This window comes from Schistocerca gregaria, chromosome 11 (genome assembly GCF_023897955.1).
Source record: "Schistocerca gregaria isolate iqSchGreg1 chromosome 11, iqSchGreg1.2, whole genome shotgun sequence".
Classification (NCBI taxonomy): domain Eukaryota; kingdom Metazoa; phylum Arthropoda; class Insecta; order Orthoptera; family Acrididae; genus Schistocerca; species Schistocerca gregaria.
Window position 1 is genome coordinate 4,856,072 of NC_064930.1, and position 22,841 is coordinate 4,878,912.

At 49.4% G+C, this 22,841-nt stretch overlaps 12 non-coding genes across 12 annotated transcripts; all 12 read right to left on the reverse strand.

Moving 5' to 3' along the window:
• Positions 1-303: 303 nt before the first annotated feature.
• Trnaa-agc (transfer RNA alanine (anticodon AGC)) lies at positions 304-377 on the reverse strand. Its single transcript has one exon. It is a non-coding gene; the product is annotated as a tRNA-Ala (tRNA).
• Positions 378-1,763: 1,386 nt separating this feature from the next.
• On the reverse strand, positions 1,764-1,837 carry Trnaa-agc (transfer RNA alanine (anticodon AGC)). The gene has a single exon. It is a non-coding gene; the product is annotated as a tRNA-Ala (tRNA).
• A 1,386-nt stretch (positions 1,838-3,223) lies between these two features.
• Trnaa-agc (transfer RNA alanine (anticodon AGC)) lies at positions 3,224-3,297 on the reverse strand. Its single transcript has one exon. It is a non-coding gene; the product is annotated as a tRNA-Ala (tRNA).
• Positions 3,298-4,683: 1,386 nt separating this feature from the next.
• On the reverse strand, positions 4,684-4,757 carry Trnaa-agc (transfer RNA alanine (anticodon AGC)). Its single transcript has one exon. It is a non-coding gene; the product is annotated as a tRNA-Ala (tRNA).
• Positions 4,758-6,143: 1,386 nt separating this feature from the next.
• On the reverse strand, positions 6,144-6,218 carry Trnaa-agc (transfer RNA alanine (anticodon AGC)). Its single transcript has one exon. It is a non-coding gene; the product is annotated as a tRNA-Ala (tRNA).
• Positions 6,219-7,603: 1,385 nt separating this feature from the next.
• On the reverse strand, positions 7,604-7,677 carry Trnaa-agc (transfer RNA alanine (anticodon AGC)). Its single transcript has one exon. It is a non-coding gene; the product is annotated as a tRNA-Ala (tRNA).
• A 1,386-nt stretch (positions 7,678-9,063) lies between these two features.
• On the reverse strand, positions 9,064-9,137 carry Trnaa-agc (transfer RNA alanine (anticodon AGC)). Its single transcript has one exon. It is a non-coding gene; the product is annotated as a tRNA-Ala (tRNA).
• A 1,386-nt stretch (positions 9,138-10,523) lies between these two features.
• On the reverse strand, positions 10,524-10,597 carry Trnaa-agc (transfer RNA alanine (anticodon AGC)). The gene has a single exon. It is a non-coding gene; the product is annotated as a tRNA-Ala (tRNA).
• A 1,386-nt stretch (positions 10,598-11,983) lies between these two features.
• On the reverse strand, positions 11,984-12,057 carry Trnaa-agc (transfer RNA alanine (anticodon AGC)). The gene has a single exon. It is a non-coding gene; the product is annotated as a tRNA-Ala (tRNA).
• A 1,386-nt stretch (positions 12,058-13,443) lies between these two features.
• Trnaa-agc (transfer RNA alanine (anticodon AGC)) lies at positions 13,444-13,517 on the reverse strand. Its single transcript has one exon. It is a non-coding gene; the product is annotated as a tRNA-Ala (tRNA).
• Positions 13,518-19,157: 5,640 nt separating this feature from the next.
• On the reverse strand, positions 19,158-19,231 carry Trnaa-agc (transfer RNA alanine (anticodon AGC)). The gene has a single exon. It is a non-coding gene; the product is annotated as a tRNA-Ala (tRNA).
• Positions 19,232-22,077: 2,846 nt separating this feature from the next.
• Positions 22,078-22,151, reverse strand: Trnaa-agc (transfer RNA alanine (anticodon AGC)). Its single transcript has one exon. It is a non-coding gene; the product is annotated as a tRNA-Ala (tRNA).
• Positions 22,152-22,841: the final 690 nt, after the last annotated feature.

The following is a 22,841-nucleotide window of genomic DNA, read 5'->3' on the forward strand; positions in this document are numbered from 1 at the left end:
GGGCTGCAAGCTTCCTGTGTTCGCACCTATATCACCTGTGCTTCCTTGTCAGAGACAGACTATCGCAAAACATACAACTCACTCCATGAATTGATTGCTACGGCATCTGTTATCAGCAGTCACAACCAGCAACACCAGTAGCAGCCGACTGCACGCAAAGAATGGGAACGTGCAGTGGGATTTACGTGAAATCGGCGCAATTGTGGATGCTAATCGTTCGCTTGTATCTGCCTACACACCTCTGCCGGTTGGGAATTATTCCACTTGCATGGCAAGGTGCTCATGTAGGTGCGTTAAAAATTCTGGAGGCGCTGGGTATCGATCCCAGTACCTCTCGCACGCTAAGCGAGCGCTCTACCATCTGAGCTACGCCCACCCCCCCGATAACTAGCAGTGCTACATACAGTCATATCAACGTCACAGACCCTTGCACTCCCATTATTCCGCAGACAAACACTACTCTCTATGTATCAGTGAGGGTGTCTTTCAGGTTTCGTGCATTCTGTATCGAATCGTAGTTGGCCACAATGAAAGTGGCTCGCATAACGTCGAAAATAGAGTTCAGACACCGCTCTGAGTAAGACGAACGTGTTGTCCACCTCTAGACTTCAATGACGTTAAGCCGTGATACCTAAGACAGATCTGCACTCGATGACACCACGATAACAGCCGGTCCCCACACTTACATCTTGCTCTCCTTATGACAGTATACATCGTATCAGTCTGTGACGCTGGTTTTGCAACTTCTTGCGTGCGTTTATGTTCGCCGCGACCAACACTTACCATGCACTGAACACAAAACATGGAGGAGCCGGGGCTTGAACCCGAGACCGTTCACACGCTAAGCGAACGATCTGCCAACTGAGCTACAGCTACACACACGACCAAGCCTGGCTATTCTCCATTCTTTGCGACTCTGATGTGCACGGACACGATGGTTGGTTGGTTTGTAGCGGCGAAGGTACCAGAATACAAAGGCGCGGACACGTTCATATACACAAGAGTTCCAAGTAGTTTCGATGCTCTGGTATTACGAATGCAAATTCCGTCTGTTTTGAACGTCTTAAATTGAAAGGGCGGTCACAAATTGGTCCATTTCACTCCTTGTCCACAATCACACAGCACCTGAGGTAACAAGCACATCTCGAGCCCCATTGTGCTCTCCATTGTTCATGCCAACTCAGTGCCTCGCTCTTTGCTACTGTGTAAAACTCTTGTCGTCCAACTGCAAAACACTGGGACACAACAAGTTTCCGCGTCCCCATTGCACTGATCGTACTACGAAACGCTCCCCAAACTTGGCAATCACCCATGCAGATGACTTTTCCGACTTTACACGACGCTCACGCTAGTGACAGCCTTATTTATAGTTCGACGTCGCGCCAAAGCGAATGAGCACATTTCGCCTACGGCTTAGGCCGCTCTTCTAGTGTGGCTGCTCTGTGTCTGCAGGCAGCGAGGGGCTGCAAGCTTCCTGTGTTCGCACCTATATCACCTGTGCTTCCTTGTCAGAGACAGACTATCGCAAAACATACAACTCACTCCATGAATTGATTGCTACGGCATCTGTTATCAGCAGTCACAACCAGCAAGACCAGTAGCAGCCGACTGCACGCAAAGAATGGGAACGTGCAGAGGGATTTACGTGAAATCGGCGCAATTGTGGATGCTAATCGTTCGCTTGTATCTGCCTACAAACCTCTGCCGGTTGGGAATTATTCCACTTGCATGGCAAGGTGCTCATGTAGGTGCGTTAAAAATTCTGGAGGCGCTGGGTATCGATCCCAGTACCTCTCGCACGCTAAGCGAGCGCTCTACCATCTGAGCTACGCCCACCCCCCCGATAACTAGTAGTGCTACATACAGTCATATCAACGTCACAGACCCTTGCACTCCCATTATTCCGCAGACAAACACTACTCTCTATGTATCAGTGAGGGTGTCTTTCAGGTTTCGTGCATTCTGTATCGAATCGTAGTTGGCCACAATGAAAGTGGCACGCATAACGTCGAAAATAGAGTTCAGACACCGCTCTGAGTAAGACGAACGTGTTGTCCACCTCTAGACTTCAATGACGTTAAGCCGTGATACCTAAGACAGATCTGCACTCGATGACACCACGATAACAGCCGGTCCCCACACTTACATCTTGCTCTCCTTATGACAGTATACATCGTATCAGTCTGTGACGCTGGTTTTGCAACTTCTTGCGTGCGTTTATGTTCGCCGCGACCAACACTTACCATGCACTGAACACAAAACATGGAGGAGCCGGGGCTTGAACCCGAGACCGTTCACACGCTAAGCGAACGATCTGCCAACTGAGCTACAGCTACACACACGACCAAGCCTGGCTATTCTCCATTCTTTGCGACTCTGATGTGCACGGACACGATGGTTGGTTGGTTTGTAGCGGCGAAGGTACCAGAATACAAAGGCGCGGACACGTTCATATACACAAGAGTTCCAAGTAGTTTCGATGCTCTGGTATTACGAATGCAAATTCCGTCTGTTTTGAACGTCTTAAATTGAAAGGGCGGTCACAAATTGGTCCATTTCACTCCTTGTCCACAATCACACAGCACCTGAGGTAACAAGCACATCTCGAGCCCCATTGTGCTCTCCATTGTTCATGCCAACTCAGTGCCTCGCTCTTTGCTACTGTGTAAAACTCTTGTCGTCCAACTGCAAAACACTGGGACACAACAAGTTTCCGCGTCCCCATTGCACTGATCGTACTACGAAACGCTCCCCAAACTTGGCAATCACCCATGCAGATGACTTTTCCGACTTTACACGACGCTCACGCTAGTGACAGCCTTATTTATAGTTCGACGTCGCGCCAAAGCGAATGAGCACATTTCGCCTACGGCTTAGGCCGCTCTTCTAGTGTGGCTGCTCTGTGTCTGCAGGCAGCGAGGGGCTGCAAGCTTCCTGTGTTCGCACCTATATCACCTGTGCTTCCTTGTCAGAGACAGACTATCGCAAAACATACAACTCACTCCATTAATTGATTGCTACGGCATCTGTTATCAGCAGTCACAACCAGCAACACCAGTAGCAGCCGACTGCACGCAAAGAATGGGAACGTGCAGAGGGATTTACGTGAAATCGGCGCAATTGTGGATGCTAATCGTTCGCTTGTATCTGCCTACACACCTCTGCCGGTTGGGAATTATTCCACTTGCATGGCAAGGTGCTCATGTAGGTGCGTTAAAAATTCTGGAGGCGCTGGGTATCGATCCCAGTACCTCTCGCACGCTAAGCGAGCGCTCTACCATCTGAGCTACGCCCACCCCCCCGATAACTAGTAGTGCTACATACAGTCATATCAACGTCACAGACCCTTGCACTCCCATTATTCCGCAGACAAACACTACTCTCTATGTATCAGTGAGGGTGTCTTTCAGGTTTCGTGCATTCTGTATCGAATCGTAGTTGGCCACAATGAAAGTGGCACGCATAACGTCGAAAATAGAGTTCAGACACCGCTCTGAGTAAGACGAACGTGTTGTCCACCTCTAGACTTCAGTGACGTTAAGCCGTGATACCTAAGACAGATCTGCACTCGATGACACCACGATAACAGCCGGTCCCCACACTTACATCTTGCTCTCCTTATGACAGTATACATCGTATCAGTCTGTGACGCTGGTTTTGCAACTTCTTGCGTGCGTTTATGTTCGCCGCGACCAACACTTACCATGCACTGAACACAAAACATGGAGGAGCCGGGGCTTGAACCCGAGACCGTTCACACGCTAAGCGAACGATCTGCCAACTGAGCTACAGCTACACACACGACCAAGCCTGGCTATTCTCCATTCTTTGCGACTCTGATGTGCACGGACACGATGGTTGGTTGGTTTGTAGCGGCGAAGGTACCAGAATACAAAGGCGCGGACACGTTCATATACACAAGAGTTCCAAGTAGTTTCGATGCTCTGGTATTACGAATGCAAATTCCGTCTGTTTTGAACGTCTTAAATTGAAAGGGCGGTCACAAATTGGTCCATTTCACTCCTTGTCCACAATCACACAGCACCTGAGGTAACAAGCACATCTCGAGCCCCATTGTGCTCTCCATTGTTCATGCCAACTCAGTGCCTCGCTCTTTGCTACTGTGTAAAACTCTTGTCGTCCAACTGCAAAACACTGGGACACAACAAGTTTCCGCGTCCCCATTGCACTGATCGTACTACGAAACGCTCCCCAAACTTGGCAATCACCCATGCAGATGACTTTTCCGACTTTACACGACGCTCACGCTAGTGACAGCCTTATTTATAGTTCGACGTCGCGCCAAAGCGAATGAGCACATTTCGCCTACGGCTTAGGCCGCTCTTCTAGTGTGGCTGCTCTGTGTCTGCAGGCAGCGAGGGGCTGCAAGCTTCCTGTGTTCGCACCTATATCACCTGTGCTTCCTTGTCAGAGACAGACTATCGCAAAACATACAACTCACTCCATTAATTGATTGCTACGGCATCTGTTATCAGCAGTCACAACCAGCAACACCAGTAGCAGCCGACTGCACGCAAAGAATGGGAACGTGCAGAGGGATTTACGTGAAATCGGCGCAATTGTGGATGCTAATCGTTCGCTTGTATCTGCCTACACACCTCTGCCGGTTGGGAATTATTCCACTTGCATGGCAAGGTGCTCATGTAGGTGCGTTAAAAATTCTGGAGGCGCTGGGTATCGATCCCAGTACCTCTCGCACGCTAAGCGAGCGCTCTACCATCTGAGCTACGCCCACCCCCCCGATAACTAGTAGTGCTACATACAGTCATATCAACGTCACAGACCCTTGCACTCCCATTATTCCGCAGACAAACACTACTCTCTATGTATCAGTGAGGGTGTCTTTCAGGTTTCGTGCATTCTGTATCGAATCGTAGTTGGCCACAATGAAAGTGGCACGCATAACGTCGAAAATAGAGTTCAGACACCGCTCTGAGTAAGACGAACGTGTTGTCCACCTCTAGACTTCAGTGACGTTAAGCCGTGATACCTAAGACAGATCTGCACTCGATGACACCACGATAACAGCCGGTCCCCACACTTACATCTTGCTCTCCTTATGACAGTATACATCGTATCAGTCTGTGACGCTGGTTTTGCAACTTCTTGCGTGCGTTTATGTTCGCCGCGACCAACACTTACCATGCACTGAACACAAAACATGGAGGAGCCGGGGCTTGAACCCGAGACCGTTCACACGCTAAGCGAACGATCTGCCAACTGAGCTACAGCTACACACACGACCAAGCCTGGCTATTCTCCATTCTTTGCGACTCTGATGTGCACGGACACGATGGTTGGTTGGTTTGTAGCGGCGAAGGTACCAGAATACAAAGGCGCGGACACGTTCATATACACAAGAGTTCCAAGTAGTTTCGATGCTCTGGTATTACGAATGCAAATTCCGTCTGTTTTGAACGTCTTAAATTGAAAGGGCGGTCACAAATTGGTCCATTTCACTCCTTGTCCACAATCACACAGCACCTGAGGTAACAAGCACATCTCGAGCCCCATTGTGCTCTCCATTGTTCATGCCAACTCAGTGCCTCGCTCTTTGCTACTGTGTAAAACTCTTGTCGTCCAACTGCAAAACACTGGGACACAACAACTTTCCGCGTCCCCATTGCACTGATCGTACTACGAAACGCTCCCCAAACTTGGCAATCACCCATGCAGATGACTTTTCCGACTTTACACGACGCTCACGCTAGTGACAGCCTTATTTATAGTTCGACGTCGCGCCAAAGCGAATGAGCACATTTCGCCTACGGCTTAGGCCGCTCTTCTAGTGTGGCTGCTCTGTGTCTGCAGGCAGCGAGGGGCTGCAAGCTTCCTGTGTTCGCACCTATATCACCTGTGCTTCCTTGTCAGAGACAGACTATCGCAAAACATACAACTCACTCCATTAATTGATTGCTACGGCATCTGTTATCAGCAGTCACAACCAGCAACACCAGTAGCAGCCGACTGCACGCAAAGAATGGGAACGTGCAGAGGGATTTACGTGAAATCGGCGCAATTGTTGATGCTAATCGTTCGCTTGTATCTGCCTACACACCTCTGCCGGTTGGGAATTATTCCACTTGCATGGCAAGGTGCTCATGTAGGTGCGTTAAAAATTCTGGACGCGCTGGGTATCGATCCCAGTACCTCTCGCACGCTAAGCGAGCGCTCTACCATCTGAGCTACGCCCACCCCCCCGATAACTAGTAGTGCTACATACAGTCATATCAACGTCACAGACCCTTGCACTCCCATTATTCCGCAGACAAACACTACTCTCTATGTATCAGTGAGGGTGTCTTTCAGGTTTCGTGCATTCTGTATCGAATCGTAGTTGGCCACAATGAAAGTGGCACGCATAACGTCGAAAATAGAGTTCAGACACCGCTCTGAGTAAGACGAACGTGTTGTCCACCTCTAGACTTCAATGACGTTAAGCCGTGATACCTAAGACAGATCTGCACTCGATGACACCACGATAACAGCCGGTCCCCACACTTACATCTTGCTCTCCTTATGACAGTATACATCGTATCAGTCTGTGACGCTGGTTTTGCAACTTCTTGCGTGCGTTTATGTTCGCCGCGACCAACACTTACCATGCACTGAACACAAAACGTGGAGAAGCCGGGGCTTGAACCCGAGACTGTTCACACGCTAAGCGAACGATCTGCCAACTGAGCTACAGCTACACACACAACCAAGCCTGGCTATTCTCCATTCTTTGCGACTCTGATGTGCACGGACACGATGGTTGGTTGGTTTGTAGCGGCGAAGGTACCAGAATACAAAGGCGCGGACACGTTCATATACACAAGAGTTCCAAGTAGTTTCGATGCTCTGGTATTACGAATGCAAATTCCGTCTGTTTTGAACGTCTTAAATTGAAAGGGCGGTCACAAATTGGTCCATTTCACTCCTTGTCCACAATCACACAGCACCTGAGGTAACAAGCACATCTCGAGCCCCATTGTGCTCTCCATTGTTCATGCCAACTCAGTGCCTCGCTCTTTGCTACTGTGTAAAACTCTTGTCGTCCAACTGCAAAACACTGGGACACAACAAGTTTCCGCGTCCCCATTGCACTGATCGTACTACGAAACGCTCCCCAAACTTGGCAATCACCCATGCAGATGACTTTTCCGACTTTACACGACGCTCACGCTAGTGACAGCCTTATTTATAGTTCGACGTCGCGCCAAAGCGAATGAGCACATTTCGCCTACGGCTTAGGCCGCTCTTCTAGTGTGGCTGCTCTGTGTCTGCAGGCAGCGAGGGGCTGCAAGCTTCCTGTGTTCGCACCTATATCACCTGTGCTTCCTTGTCAGAGACAGACTATCGCAAAACATACAACTCACTCCATGAATTGATTGCTACGGCATCTGTTATCAGCAGTCACAACCAGCAACACCAGTAGCAGCCGACTGCACGCAAAGAATGGGAACGTGCAGAGGGATTTACGTGAAATCGGCGCAATTGTGGATGCTAATCGTTCGCTTGTATCTGCCTACACACCTCTGCCGGTTGGGAATTATTCCACTTGCATGGCAAGGTGCTCATGTAGGTGCGTTAAAAATTCTGGAGGCGCTGGGTATCGATCCCAGAACCTCTCGCACGCTAAGCGAGCGCTCTACCATCTGAGCTACGCCCACCCCCCCGGTAAATAGTAGTGCTACATACAGTCATATCAACGTCACAGACCCTTGCACTCCCATTATTCCGCAGACAAACACTACTCTCTATGTATCAGTGAGGGTGTCTTTCAGGTTTCGTGCATTCTGTATCGAATCGTAGTTGGCCACAATGAAAGTGGCACGCATAACGTCGAAAATAGAGTTCAGACACCGCTCTGAGTAAGACGAACGTGTTGTCCACCTCTAGACTTCAGTGACGTTAAGCCGTGATACCTAAGACAGATCTGCACTCGATGACACCACGATAACAGCCGGTCCCCACACTTACATCTTGCTCTCCTTATGACAGTATACATCGTATCAGTCTGTGACGCTGGTTTTGCAACTTCTTGCGTGCGTTTATGTTCGCCGCGACCAACACTTACCATGCACTGAACACAAAACATGGAGGAGCCGGGGCTTGAACCCGAGACCGTTCACACGCTAAGCGAACGATCTGCCAACTGAGCTACAGCTACACACACGACCAAGCCTGGCTATTCTCCATTCTTTGCGACTCTGATGTGCACGGACACGATGGTTGGTTGGTTTGTAGCGGCGAAGGTACCAGAATACAAAGGCGCGGACACGTTCATATACACAAGAGTTCCAAGTAGTTTCGATGCTCTGGTATTACGAATGCAAATTCCGTCTGTTTTGAACGTCTTAAATTGAAAGGGCGGTCACAAATTGGTCCATTTCACTCCTTGTCCACAATCACACAGCACCTGAGGTAACAAGCACATCTCGAGCCCCATTGTGCTCTCCATTGTTCATGCCAACTCAGTGCCTCGCTCTTTGCTACTGTGTAAAACTCTTGTCGTCCAACTGCAAAACACTGGGACACAACAAGTTTCCGCGTCCCCATTGCACTGATCGTACTACGAAACGCTCCCCAAACTTGGCAATCACCCATGCAGATGACTTTTCCGACTTTACACGACGCTCACGCTAGTGACAGCCTTATTTATAGTTCGACGTCGCGCCAAAGCGAATGAGCACATTTCGCCTACGGCTTAGGCCGCTCTTCTAGTGTGGCTGCTCTGTGTCTGCAGGCAGCGAGGGGCTGCAAGCTTCCTGTGTTCGCACCTATATCACCTGTGCTTCCTTGTCAGAGACAGACTATCGCAAAACATACAACTCACTCCATTAATTGATTGCTACGGCATCTGTTATCAGCAGTCACAACCAGCAACACCAGTAGCAGCCGACTGCACGCAAAGAATGGGAACGTGCAGAGGGATTTACGTGAAATCGGCGCAATTGTGGATGCTAATCGTTCGCTTGTATCTGCCTACACACCTCTGCCGGTTGGGAATTATTCCACTTGCATGGCAAGGTGCTCATGTAGGTGCGTTAAAAATTCTGGAGGCGCTGGGTATCGATCCCAGTACCTCTCGCACGCTAAGCGAGCGCTCTACCATCTGAGCTACGCCCACCCCCCGGATAACTAGTAGTGCTACATACAGTCATATCGACGTCACAGACCCTTGCACTCCCATTATTCCGCAGACAAACACTACTCTCTATGTATCAGTGAGGGTGTCTTTCAGGTTTCGTGCATTCTGTATCGAATCGTAGTTGGCCACAATGAAAGTGGCACGCATAACGTCGAAAATAGAGTTCAGACACCGCTCTGAGTAAGACGAACGTGTTGTCCACCTCTAGACTTCAATGACGTTAAGCCGTGATACCTAAGACAGATCTGCACTCGATGACACCACGATAACAGCCGGTCCCCACACTTACATCTTGCTCTCCTTATGACAGTATACATCGTATCAGTCTGTGACGCTGGTTTTGCAACTTCTTGCGTGCGTTTATGTTCGCCGCGACCAACACTTACCATGCACTGAACACAAAACATGGAGGAGCCGGGGCTTGAACCCGAGACTGTTCACACGCTAAGCGAACGATCTGCCAACTGAGCTACAGCTACACACACGACCAAGCCTGGCTATTCTCCATTCTTTGCGACTCTGATGTGCACGGACACGATGGTTGGTTGGTTTGTAGCGGCGAAGGTACCAGAATACAAAGGCGCGGACACGTTCATATACACAAGAGTTCCAAGTAGTTTCGATGCTCTGGTATTACGAATGCAAATTCCGTCTGTTTTGAACGTCTTAAATTGAAAGGGCGGTCACAAATTGGTCCATTTCACTCCTTGTCCACAATCACACAGCACCTGAGGTAACAAGCACATCTCGAGCCCCATTGTGCTCTCCATTGTTCATGCCAACTCAGTGCCTCGCTCTTTGCTACTGTGTAAAACTCTTGTCGTCCAACTGCAAAACACTGGGACACAACAACTTTCCGCGTCCCCATTGCACTGATCGTACTACGAAACGCTCCCCAAACTTGGCAATCACCCATGCAGATGACTTTTCCGACTTTACACGACGCTCACGCTAGTGACAGCCTTATTTATAGTTCGACGTCGCGCCAAAGCGAATGAGCACATTTCGCCTACGGCTTAGGCCGCTCTTCTAGTGTGGCTGCTCTGTGTCTGCAGGCAGCGAGGGGCTGCAAGCTTCCTGTGTTCGCACCTATATCACCTGTGCTTCCTTGTCAGAGACAGACTATCGCAAAACATACAACTCACTCCATTAATTGATTGCTACGGCATCTGTTATCAGCAGTCACAACCAGCAACACCAGTAGCAGCCGACTGCACGCAAAGAATGGGAACGTGCAGAGGGATTTACGTGAAATCGGCGCAATTGTTGATGCTAATCGTTCGCTTGTATCTGCCTACACACCTCTGCCGGTTGGGAATTATTCCACTTGCATGGCAAGGTGCTCATGTAGGTGCGTTAAAAATTCTGGAGGCGCTGGGTATCGATCCCAGTACCTCTCGCACGCTAAGCGAGCGCTCTACCATCTGAGCTACGCCCACCCCCCCGATAACTAGTAGTGCTACATACAGTCATATCAACGTCACAGACCCTTGCACTCCCATTATTCCGCAGACAAACACTACTCTCTATGTATCAGTGAGGGTGTCTTTCAGGTTTCGTGCATTCTGTATCGAATCGTAGTTGGCCACAATGAAAGTGGCACGCATAACGTCGAAAATAGAGTTCAGACACCGCTCTGAGTAAGACGAACGTGTTGTCCACCTCTAGACTTCAGTGACGTTAAGCCGTGATACCTAAGACAGATCTGCACTCGATGACACCACGATAACAGCCGGTCCCCACACTTACATCTTGCTCTCCTTATGACAGTATACATCGTATCAGTCTGTGACGCTGGTTTTGCAACTTCTTGCGTGCGTTTATGTTCGCCGCGACCAACACTTACCATGCACTGAACACAAAACATGGAGGAGCCGGGGCTTGAACCCGAGACCGTTCACACGCTAAGCGAACGATCTGCCAACTAAGCTACAGCTACACACACGACCAAGCCTGGCTATTCTCCATTCTTTGCGACTCTGATGTGCACGGACACGATGGTTGGTTGGTTTGTAGCGGCGAAGGTACCAGAATACAAAGGCGCGGACACGTTCATATACACAAGAGTTCCAAGTAGTTTCGATGCTCTGGTATTACGAATGCAAATTCCGTCTGTTTTGAACGTCTTAAATTGAAAGGGCGGTCACAAATTGGTCCATTTCACTCCTTGTCCACAATCACACAGCACCTGAGGTAACAAGCACATCTCGAGCCCCATTGTGCTCTCCATTGTTCATGCCAACTCAGTGCCTCGCTCTTTGCTACTGTGTAAAACTCTTGTCGTCCAACTGCAAAACACTGGGACACAACAAGTTTCCGCGTCCCCATTGCACTGATCGTACTACGAAACGCTCCCCAAACTTGGCAATCACCCATGCAGATGACTTTTCCGACTTTACACGACGCTCACGCTAGTGACAGCCTTATTTATAGTTCGACGTCGCGCCAAAGCGAATGAGCACATTTCGCCTACGGCTTAGGCCGCTCTTCTAGTGTGGCTGCTCTGTGTCTGCAGGCAGCGAGGGGCTGCAAGCTTCCTGTGTTCGCACCTATATCACCTGTGCTTCCTTGTCAGAGACAGACTATCGCAAAACATACAACTCACTCCATTAATTGATTGCTACGGCATCTGTTATCAGCAGTCACAACCAGCAACACCAGTAGCAGCCGACTGCACGCAAAGAATGGGAACGTGCAGAGGGATTTACGTGAAATCGGCGCAATTGTGGATGCTAATCGTTCGCTTGTATCTGCCTACACACCTCTGCCGGTTGGGAATTATTCCACTTGCATGGCAAGGTGCTCATGTAGGTGCGTTAAAAATTCTGGAGGCGCTGGGTATCGATCCCAGTACCTCTCGCACGCTAAGCGAGCGCTCTACCATCTGAGCTACGCCCACCCCCCCGATAACTAGTAGTGCTACATACAGTCATATCGACGTCACAGACCCTTGCACTCCCATTATTCCGCAGACAAACACTACTCTCTATGTATCAGTGAGGGTGTCTTTCAGGTTTCGTGCATTCTGTATCGAATCGTAGTTGGCCACAATGAAAGTGGCACGCATAACGTCGAAAATAGAGTTCAGATACCGCTCTGAGTAAGACGAACGTGTTGTCCACCTCTAGACTTCAATGACGTTAAGCCGTGATACCTAAGACAGATCTGCACTCGATGACACCACGATAACAGCCGGTCCCCACACTTACATCTTGCTCTCCTTATGACAGTATACATCGTATCAGTCTGTGACGCTGGTTTTGCAACTTCTTGCGTGCGTTTATGTTCGCCGCGACCAACACTTACCATGCACTGAACACAAAACATGGAGGAGCCGGGGCTTGAACCCGAGACTGTTCACACGCTAAGCGAACGATCTGCCAACTGAGCTACAGCTACACACACGACCAAGCCTGGCTATTCTCCATTCTTTGCGACTCTGATGTGCACGGACACGATGGTTGGTTGGTTTGTAGCGGCGAAGGTACCAGAATACAAAGGCGCGGACACGTTCATATACACAAGAGTTCCAAGTAGTTTCGATGCTCTGGTATTACGAATGCAAATTCCGTCTGTTTTGAACGTCTTAAATTGAAAGGGCGGTCACAAATTGGTCCATTTCACTCCTTGTCCACAATCACACAGCACCTGAGGTAACAAGCACATCTCGAGCCCCATTGTGCTCTCCATTGTTCATGCCAACTCAGTGCCTCGCTCTTTGCTACTGTGTAAAACTCTTGTCGTCCAACTGCAAAACACTGGGACACAACAAGTTTCCGCGTCCCCATTGCACTGATCGTACTACGAAACGCTCCCCAAACTTGGCAATCACCCATGCAGATGACTTTTCCGACTTTACACGACGCTCACGCTAGTGACAGCCTTATTTATAGTTCGACGTCGCGCCAAAGCGAATGAGCACATTTCGCCTACGGCTTAGGCCGCTCTTCTAGTGTGGCTGCTCTGTGTCTGCAGGCAGCGAGGGGCTGCAAGCTTCCTGTGCTCGCACCTATATCACCTGTGCTTCCTTGTCAGAGACAGACTATCGCAAAACATACAACTCACTCCATGAATTGATTGCTACGGCATCTGTTATCAGCAGTCACAACCAGCAACACCAGTAGCAGCCGACTGCACGCAAAGAATGGGAACGTGCAGAGGGATTTACGTGAAATCGGCGCAATTGTGGATGCTAATCGTTCTCTTGTATCTGCCTACACACCTCTGCCGGTTGGGAATTATTCCACTTGCATGGCAAGGTGCTCATGTAGGTGCGTTAAAAATTCTGGAGGCGCTGGGTATCGATCCCAGAACCTCTCGCACGCTAAGCGAGCGCTCTACCATCTGAGCTACGCCCACCCTCCCGATAAATAGTAGTGCTACATACAGTCATATCAACGTCACAGACCCTTGCACTCCCATTATTCCGCAGACAAACACTACTCTCTATGTATCAGTGAGGGTGTCTTTCAGGTTTCGTGCATTCTGTATCGAATCGTAGTTGGCCACAATGAAAGTGGCACGCATAACGTCGAAAATAGAGTTCAGACACCGCTCTGAGTAAGACGAACGTGTTGTCCACCTCTAGACTTCAGTGACGTTAAGCCGTGATACCTAAGACAGATCTGCACTCGATGACACCACGATAACAGCCGGTCCCCACACTTACATCTTGCTCTCCTTATGACAGTATACATCGTATCAGTCTGTGACGCTGGTTTTGCAACTTCTTGCGTGCGTTTATGTTCGCCGCGACCAACACTTACCATGCACTGAACACAAAACATGGAGGAGCCGGGGCTTGAACCCGAGACCGTTCACACGCTAAGCGAACGATCTGCCAACTGAGCTACAGCTACACACACGACCAAGCCTGGCTATTCTCCATTCTTTGCGACTCTGATGTGCACGGACACGATGGTTGGTTGGTTTGTAGCGGCGAAGGTACCAGAATACAAAGGCGCGGACACGTTCATATACACAAGAGTTCCAAGTAGTTTCGATGCTCTGGTATTACGAATGCAAATTCCGTCTGTTTTGAACGTCTTAAATTGAAAGGGCGGTCACAAATTGGTCCATTTCACTCCTTGTCCACAATCACACAGCACCTGAGGTAACAAGCACATCTCGAGCCCCATTGTGCTCTCCATTGTTCATGCCAACTCAGTGCCTCGCTCTTTGCTACTGTGTAAAACTCTTGTCGTCCAACTGCAAAACACTGGGACACAACAAGTTTCCGCGTCCCCATTGCACTGATCGTACTACGAAACGCTCCCCAAACTTGGCAATCACCCATGCAGATGACTTTTCCGACTTTACACGACGCTCACGCTAGTGACAGCCTTATTTATAGTTCGACGTCGCGCCAAAGCGAATGAGCACATTTCGCCTACGGCTTAGGCCGCTCTTCTAGTGTGGCTGCTCTGTGTCTGCAGGCAGCGAGGGGCTGCAAGCTTCCTGTGTTCGCACCTATATCACCTGTGCTTCCTTGTCAGAGACAGACTATCGCAAAACATACAACTCACTCCATTAATTGATTGCTACGGCATCTGTTATCAGCAGTCACAACCAGCAACACCAGTAGCAGCCGACTGCACGCAAAGAATGGGAACGTGCAGAGGGATTTACGTGAAATCGGCGCAATTGTGGATGCTAATCGTTCGCTTGTATCTGCCTACACACCTCTGCCGGTTGGGAATTATTCCACTTGCATGGCAAGGTGCTCATGTAGGTGCGTTAAAAATTCTGGAGGCGCTGGGTATCGATCCCAGTACCTCTCGCACGCTAAGCTAGCGCTCTACCATCTGAGCTACGCCCACCCCCCCTATAACTAGTAGTGCTACATACAGTCATATCAACGTCACAGACCCTTGCACTCCCATTATTCCGCAGACAAACACTACTCTCTATGTATCAGTGAGGGTGTCTTTCAGGTTTCGTGCATTCTGTATCGAATCGTAGTTGGCCACAATGAAAGTGGCACGCATAACGTCGAAAATAGAGTTCAGACACCGCTCTGAGTAAGACGAACGTGTTGTCCACCTCTAGACTTCAGTGACGTTAAGCCGTGATACCTAAGACAGATCTGCACTCGATGACACCACGATAACAGCCGGTCCCCACACTTACATCTTGCTCTCCTTATGACAGTATACATCGTATCAGTCTGTGACGCTGGTTTTGCAACTTCTTGCGTGCGTTTATGTTCGCCGCGACCAACACTTACCATGCACTGAACACAAAACATGGAGGAGCCGGGGCTTGAACCCGAGACCGTTCACACGCTAAGCGAACGATCTGCCAACTGAGCTACAGCTACACACACGACCAAGCCTGGCTATTCTCCATTCTTTGCGACTCTGATGTGCACGGACACGATGGTTGGTTGGTTTGTAGCGGCGAAGGTACCAGAATACAAAGGCGCGGACACGTTCATATACACAAGAGTTCCAAGTAGTTTCGATGCTCTGGTATTACGAATGCAAATTCCGTCTGTTTTGAACGTCTTAAATTGAAAGGGCGGTCACAAATTGGTCCATTTCACTCCTTGTCCACAATCACACAGCACCTGAGGTAACAAGCACATCTCGAGCCCCATTGTGCTCTCCATTGTTCATGCCAACTCAGTGCCTCGCTCTTTGCTACTGTGTAAAACTCTTGTCGTCCAACTGCAAAACACTGGGACACAACAAGTTTCCGCGTCCCCATTGCACTGATCGTACTACGAAACGCTCCCCAAACTTGGCAATCACCCATGCAGATGACTTTTCCGACTTTACACGACGCTCACGCTATTGACAGCCTTATTTATAGTTCGACGTCGCGCCAAAGCGAATGAGCACATTTCGCCTACAGCTTAGGCCGCTCTTCTAGTGTGGCTGCTCTGTGTCTGCAGGCAGCGAGGGGCTGCAAGCTTCCTGTGTTCGCACCTATATCACCTGTGCTTCCTTGTCAGAGACAGACTATCGCAAAACATACAACTCACTCCATGAATTGATTGCTACGGCATCTGTTATCAGCAGTCACAACCAGCAACACCAGTAGCAGCCGACTGCACGCAAAGAATGGGAACGTGCAGAGGGATTTACGTGAAATCGGCGCAATTGTGGATGCTAATCGTTCGCTTGTATCTGCCTACACACCTCTGCCGGTTGGGAATTATTCCACTTGCATGGCAAGGTGCTCATGTAGGTGCGTTAAAAATTCTGGAGGCGCTGGGTATCGATCCCAGTACCTCTCGCACGCTAAGCTAGCGCTCTACCATCTGAGCTACGCCCACCCCCCCGATAACTAGTAGTGCTACATACAGTCATATCAACGTCACAGACCCTTGCACTCCCATTATTCCGCAGACAAACACTACTCTCTATGTATCAGTGAGGGTGTCTTTCAGGTTTCGTGCATTCTGTATCGAATCGTAGTTGGCCACAATGAAAGTGGCACGCATAACGTCGAAAATAGAGTTCAGACACCGCTCTGAGTAAGACGAACGTGTTGTCCACCTCTAGACTTCAGTGACGTTAAGCCGTGATACCTAAGACAGATCTGCACTCGATGACACCACGATAACAGCCGGTCCCCACACTTACATCTTGCTCTCCTTATGACAGTATACATCGTATCAGTCTGTGACGCTGGTTTTGCAACTTCTTGCGTGCGTTTATGTTCGCCGCGACCAACACTTACCATGCACTGAACACAAAACATGGAGGAGCCGGGGCTTGAACCCGAGACCGTTCACACGCTAAGCGAACGATCTGCCAACTGAGCTACAGCTACACACACGACCAAGCCTGGCTATTCTCCATTCTTTGCGACTCTGATGTGCACGGACACGATGGTTGGTTGGTTTGTAGCGGCGAAGGTACCAGAATACAAAGGCGCGGACACGTTCATATACACAAGAGTTCCAAGTAGTTTCGATGCTCTGGTATTACGAATGCAAATTCCGTCTGTTTTGAACGTCTTAAATTGAAAGGGCGGTCACAAATTGGTCCATTTCACTCCTTGTCCACAATCACACAGCACCTGAGGTAACAAGCACATCTCGAGCCCCATTGTGCTCTCCATTGTTCATGCCAACTCAGTGCCTCGCTCTTTGCTACTGTGTAAAACTCTTGTCGTCCAACTGCAAAACACTGGGACACAACAAGTTTCCGCGTCCCCATTGCACTGATCGTACTACGAAACGCTCCCCAAACTTGGCAATCACCCATGCAGATGACTTTTCCGACTTTACTGCTGCAAGCTTCCTGTGTTCGCACCTATATCACCTGTGCTTCCTTGTCAGAGACAGACTATCGCAAAACATACAACTCACTCCATGAATTGATTGCTACGGCATCTGTTATCAGCAGTCACAACCAGCAACACCAGTAGCAGCCGACTGCACGCAAAGAATGGGAACGTGCAGAGGGATTTACGTGAAATCGGCGCAATTGTGGATGCTAATCGTTCGCTTGTATCTGCCTACACACCTCTGCCGGTTGGGAATTATTCCACTTGCATGGCAAGGTGCTCATGTAGGTGCGTTAAAAATTCTGGAGGCGCTGGGTATCGATCCCAGTACCTCTCGCACGCTAAGCGAGCGCTCTACCATCCGAGCTACGCCCACCCCCCCGATAACTAGTAGTGCTACATACAGTCATATCAACGTCACAGACCCTTGCACTCCCATTATTCCGCAGACAAACACTACTCTCTATGTATCAGTGAGGGTGTCTTTCAGGTTTCGCGCATTCTGTATCGAATCGTAGTTGGCCACAATGAAAGTGGCACGCATAACGTCGAAAATAGAGTTCAGACACCGCTCTGAGTAAGACGAACGTGTTGTCCACCTCTAGACTTCAATGACGTTAAGCCGTGATACCTAAGACAGATCTGCACTCGATGACACCACGATAACAGCCGGTCCCCACACTTACATCTTGCTCTCCTTATGACAGTATACATCGTATCAGTCTGTGACGCTGGTTTTGCAACTTCTTGCGTGCGTTTATGTTCGCCGCGACCAACACTTACCATGCACTGAACACAAAACATGGAGGAGCCGGGGCTTGAACCCGAGACCGTTCACACGCTAAGCGAACGATCTGCCAACTGAGCTACAGCTACACACACGACCAAGCCTGGCTATTCTCCATTCTTTGCGACTCTGATGTGCACGGACACGATGGTTGGTTGGTTTGTAGCGGCGAAGGTACCAGAATACAAAGGCGCGGACACGTTCATATACACAAGAGTTCCAAGTAGTTTCGATGCTCTGGTATTACGAATGCAAATTCCGTCTGTTTTGAACGTCTTAAATTGAAAGGGCGGTCACAAATTGGTCCATTTCACTCCTTGTCCACAATCACACAGCACCTGAGGTAACAAGCACATCTCGAGCCCCATTGTGCTCTCCATTGTTCATGCCAACTCAGTGCCTCGCTCTTTGCTACTGTGTAAAACTCTTGTCGTCCAACTGCAAAACACTGGGACACAACAAGTTTCCGCGTCCCCATTGCACTGATCGTACTACGAATCGCTCCCCATCTTGGCAATTACCCATGCAGATGACTTTTCCGACTTTACACGACGCTCACGCTAGTGACAGCCTTATTTATAGTTCGACGTCGCGCCAAAGCGAATGAGCACATTTCGCCTACGGCTTAGGCCGCTCTTCTAGTGTGGCTGCTCTGTGTCTGCAGGCAGCGAGGGGCTGCAAGCTTCCTGTGTTCGCACCTATATCACCTGTGCTTCCTTGTCAGAGACAGACTATCGCAAAACATACAACTCACTCCATTAATTGATTGCTACGGCATCTGTTATCAGCAGTCACAACCAGCAACACCAGTAGCAGCCGACTGCACGCAAAGAATGGGAACGTGCAGAGGGATTTACGTGAAATCGGCGCAATTGTGGATGCTAATCGTTCGCTTGTATCTGCCTACACACCTCTGCCGGTTGGGAATTATTCCACTTGCATGGCAAGGTGCTCATGTAGGTGCGTTAAAAATTCTGGAGGCGCTGGGTATCGATCCCAGTACCTCTCGCACGCTAAGCGAGCGCTCTACCATCTGAGCTACGCCCACCCCCCCGATAACTAGTAGTGCTACATACAGTCATATCAACGTCACAGACCCTTGCACTCCCATTATTCCGCAGACAAACACTACTCTCTATGTATCAGTGAGGGTGTCTTTCAGGTTTCGTGCATTCTGTATCGAATCGTAGTTGGCCACAATGAAAGTGGCACGCATAACGTCGAAAATAGAGTTCAGACACCGCTCTGAGTAAGACGAACGTGTTGTCCACCTCTAGACTTCAATGACGTTAAGCCGTGATACCTAAGACAGATCTGCACTCGATGACACCACGATAACAGCCGGTCCCCACACTTACATCTTGCTCTCCTTATGACAGTATACATCGTATCAGTCTGTGACGCTGGTTTTGCAACTTCTTGCGTGCGTTTATGTTCGCCGCGACCAACACTTACCATGCACTGAACACAAAACATGGAGGAGCCGGGGCTTGAACCCGAGACCGTTCACACGCTAAGCGAACGATCTGCCAACTGAGCTACAGCTACACACACGACCAAGCCTGGCTATTCTCCATTCTTTGCGACTCTGATGTGCACGGACACGATGGTTGGTTGGTTTGTAGCGGCGAAGGTACCAGAATACAAAGGCGCGGACACGTTCATATACACAAGAGTTCCAAGTAGTTTCGATGCTCTGGTATTACGAATGCAAATTCCGTCTGTTTTGAACGTCTTAAATTGAAAGGGCGGTCACAAATTGGTCCATTTCACTCCTTGTCCACAATCACACAGCACCTGAGGTAACAAGCACATCTCGAGCCCCATTGTGCTCTCCATTGTTCATGCCAACTCAGTGCCTCGCTCTTTGCTACTGTGTAAAACTCTTGTCGTCCAACTGCAAAACACTGGGACACAACAAGTTTCCGCGTCCCCATTGCACTGATCGTACTACGAAACGCTCCCCAAACTTGGCAATCACCCATGCAGATGACTTTTCCGACTTTACACGACGCTCACGCTAGTGACAGCCTTATTTATAGTTCGACGTCGCGCCAAAGCGAATGAGCACATTTCGCCTACGGCTTAGGCCGCTCTTCTAGTGTGGCTGCTCTGTGTCTGCAGGCAGCGAGGGGCTGCAAGCTTCCTGTGTTCGCACCTATATCACCTGTGCTTCCTTGTCAGAGACAGACTATCGCAAAACATACAACTCACTCCATTAATTGATTGCTACGGCATCTGTTATCAGCAGTCACAACCAGCAACACCAGTAGCAGCCGACTGCACGCAAAGAATGGGAACGTGCAGAGGGATTTACGTGAAATCGGCGCAATTGTGGATGCTAATCGTTCGCTTGTATCTGCCTACACACCTCTGCCGGTTGGGAATTATTCCACTTGCATGGCAAGGTGCTCATGTAGGTGAGTTAAAAATTCTGGAGGCGCTGGGTATCGATCCCAGTACCTCTCGCACGCTAAGCGAGCGCTCTACCATCTGAGCTACTCCCACCCCCCCGATAACTAGTAGTGCTACATACAGTCATATCAACGTCACAGACCCTTGCACTCCCATTATTCCGCAGACAAACACTACTCTCTATGTATCAGTGAGGGTGTCTTTCAGGTTTCGTGCATTCTGTATCGAATCGTAGTTGGCCACAATGAAAGTGGCACGCATAACGTCGAAAATAGAGTTCAGACACCGCTCTGAGTAAGACGAACGTGTTGTCCACCTCTAGACTTCAATGACGTTAAGCCGTGATACCTAAGACAGATCTGCACTCGATGACACCACGATAACAACCGGTCCCCACACTTACATCTTGCTCTCCTTATGACAGTATACATCGTATCAGTCTGTGACGTTGGTTTTGCAACTTCTTGCGTGCGTTTATGTTCGCCGCGACCAACACTTACCATGCACTGAACACAAAACATGGAGGAGCCGGGGCTTGAACCCGAGACCGTTCACACGCTAAGCGAACGATCTGCCAACTGAGCTACAGCTACACACACGACCAAGCCTGGCTATTCTCCATTCTTTGCGACTCTGATGTGCACGGACACGATGGTTGGTTGGTTTGTAGCGGCGAAGGTACCAGAATACAAAGGCGCGGACACGTTCATATACACAAGAGTTCCAAGTAGTTTCGATGCTCTGGTATTACGAATGCAAATTCCGTCTGTTTTGAACGTCTTAAATTGAAAGGGCGGTCACAAATTGGTCCATTTCACTCCTTGTCCACAATCACACAGCACCTGAGGTAACAAGCACATCTCGAGCCCCATTGTGCTCTCCATTGTTCATGCCAACTCAGTGCCTCGCTCTTTGCTACTGTGTAAAACTCTTGTCGTCCAACTGCAAAACACTGGGACACAACAAGTTTCCGCGTCCCCATTGCACTGATCGTACTACGAAACGCTCCCCAAACTTGGCAATCACCCATGCAGATGACTTTTCCGACTTTACACGACGCTCACGCTAGTGACAGCCTTATTTATAGTTCGACGTCGCGCCAAAGCGAATGAGCACATTTCGCCTACGGCTTAGGCCGCTCTTCTAGTGTGGCTGCTCTGTGTCTGCAGGCAGCGAGGGGCTGCAAGCTTCCTGTGTTCGCACCTATATCACCTGTGCTTCCTTGTCAGAGACAGACTATCGCAAAACATACAACTCACTCCATGAATTGATTGCTACGGCATCTGTTATCAGCAGTCACAACCAGCAACACCAGTAGCAGCCGACTGCACGCAAAGAATGGGAACGTGCAGAGGGATTTACGTGAAATCGGCGCAATTGTGGATGCTAATCGTTCGCTTGTATCTGCCTACACACCTCTGCCGGTTGGGAATTATTCCACTTGCATGGCAAGGTGCTCATGTAGGTGCGTTAAAAATTCTGGAGGCGCTGGGTATCGATCCCAGTACCTCTCGCACGCTAAGCGAGCGCTCTACCATCTGAGCTACGCCCACCCCCCCGATAACTAGTAGTGCTACATACAGTCATATCAACGTCACAGACCCTTGCACTCCCATTATTCCGCAGACAAACACTACTCTCTATGTATCAGTGAGGGTGTCTTTCAGGTTTCGTGCATTCTGTATCGAATCGTAGTTGGCCACAATGAAAGTGGCACGCATAACGTCGAAAATAGAGTTCAGACACCGCTCTGAGTAACACGAACGTGTTGTCCACCTCTAGACTTCAATGACGTTAAGCCGTGATACCTAAGACAGATCTGCACTCGATGACACCACGATAACAACCGGTCCCCACACTTACATCTTGCTCTCCTTATGACAGTATACATCGTATCAGTCTGTGACGTTGGTTTTGCAACTTCTTGCGTGCGTTTATGTTCGCCGCGACCAACACTTACCATGCACTGAACACAAAACATGGAAGAGCCGGGGCTTGAACCCGAGACCGTTCACACGCTAAGCGAACGATCTGCCAACTGAGCTACAGCTACACACACGACCAAGCCTGGCTATTCTCCATTCTTTGCGACTCTGATGTGCACGGACACGATGGTTGGTTGGTTTGTAGCGGCGAAGGTACCAGAATACAAAGGCGCGGACACGTTCATATACACAAGAGTTCCAAGTAGTTTCGATGCTCTGGTATTACGAATGCAAATTCCGTCTGTTTTGAACGTCTTAA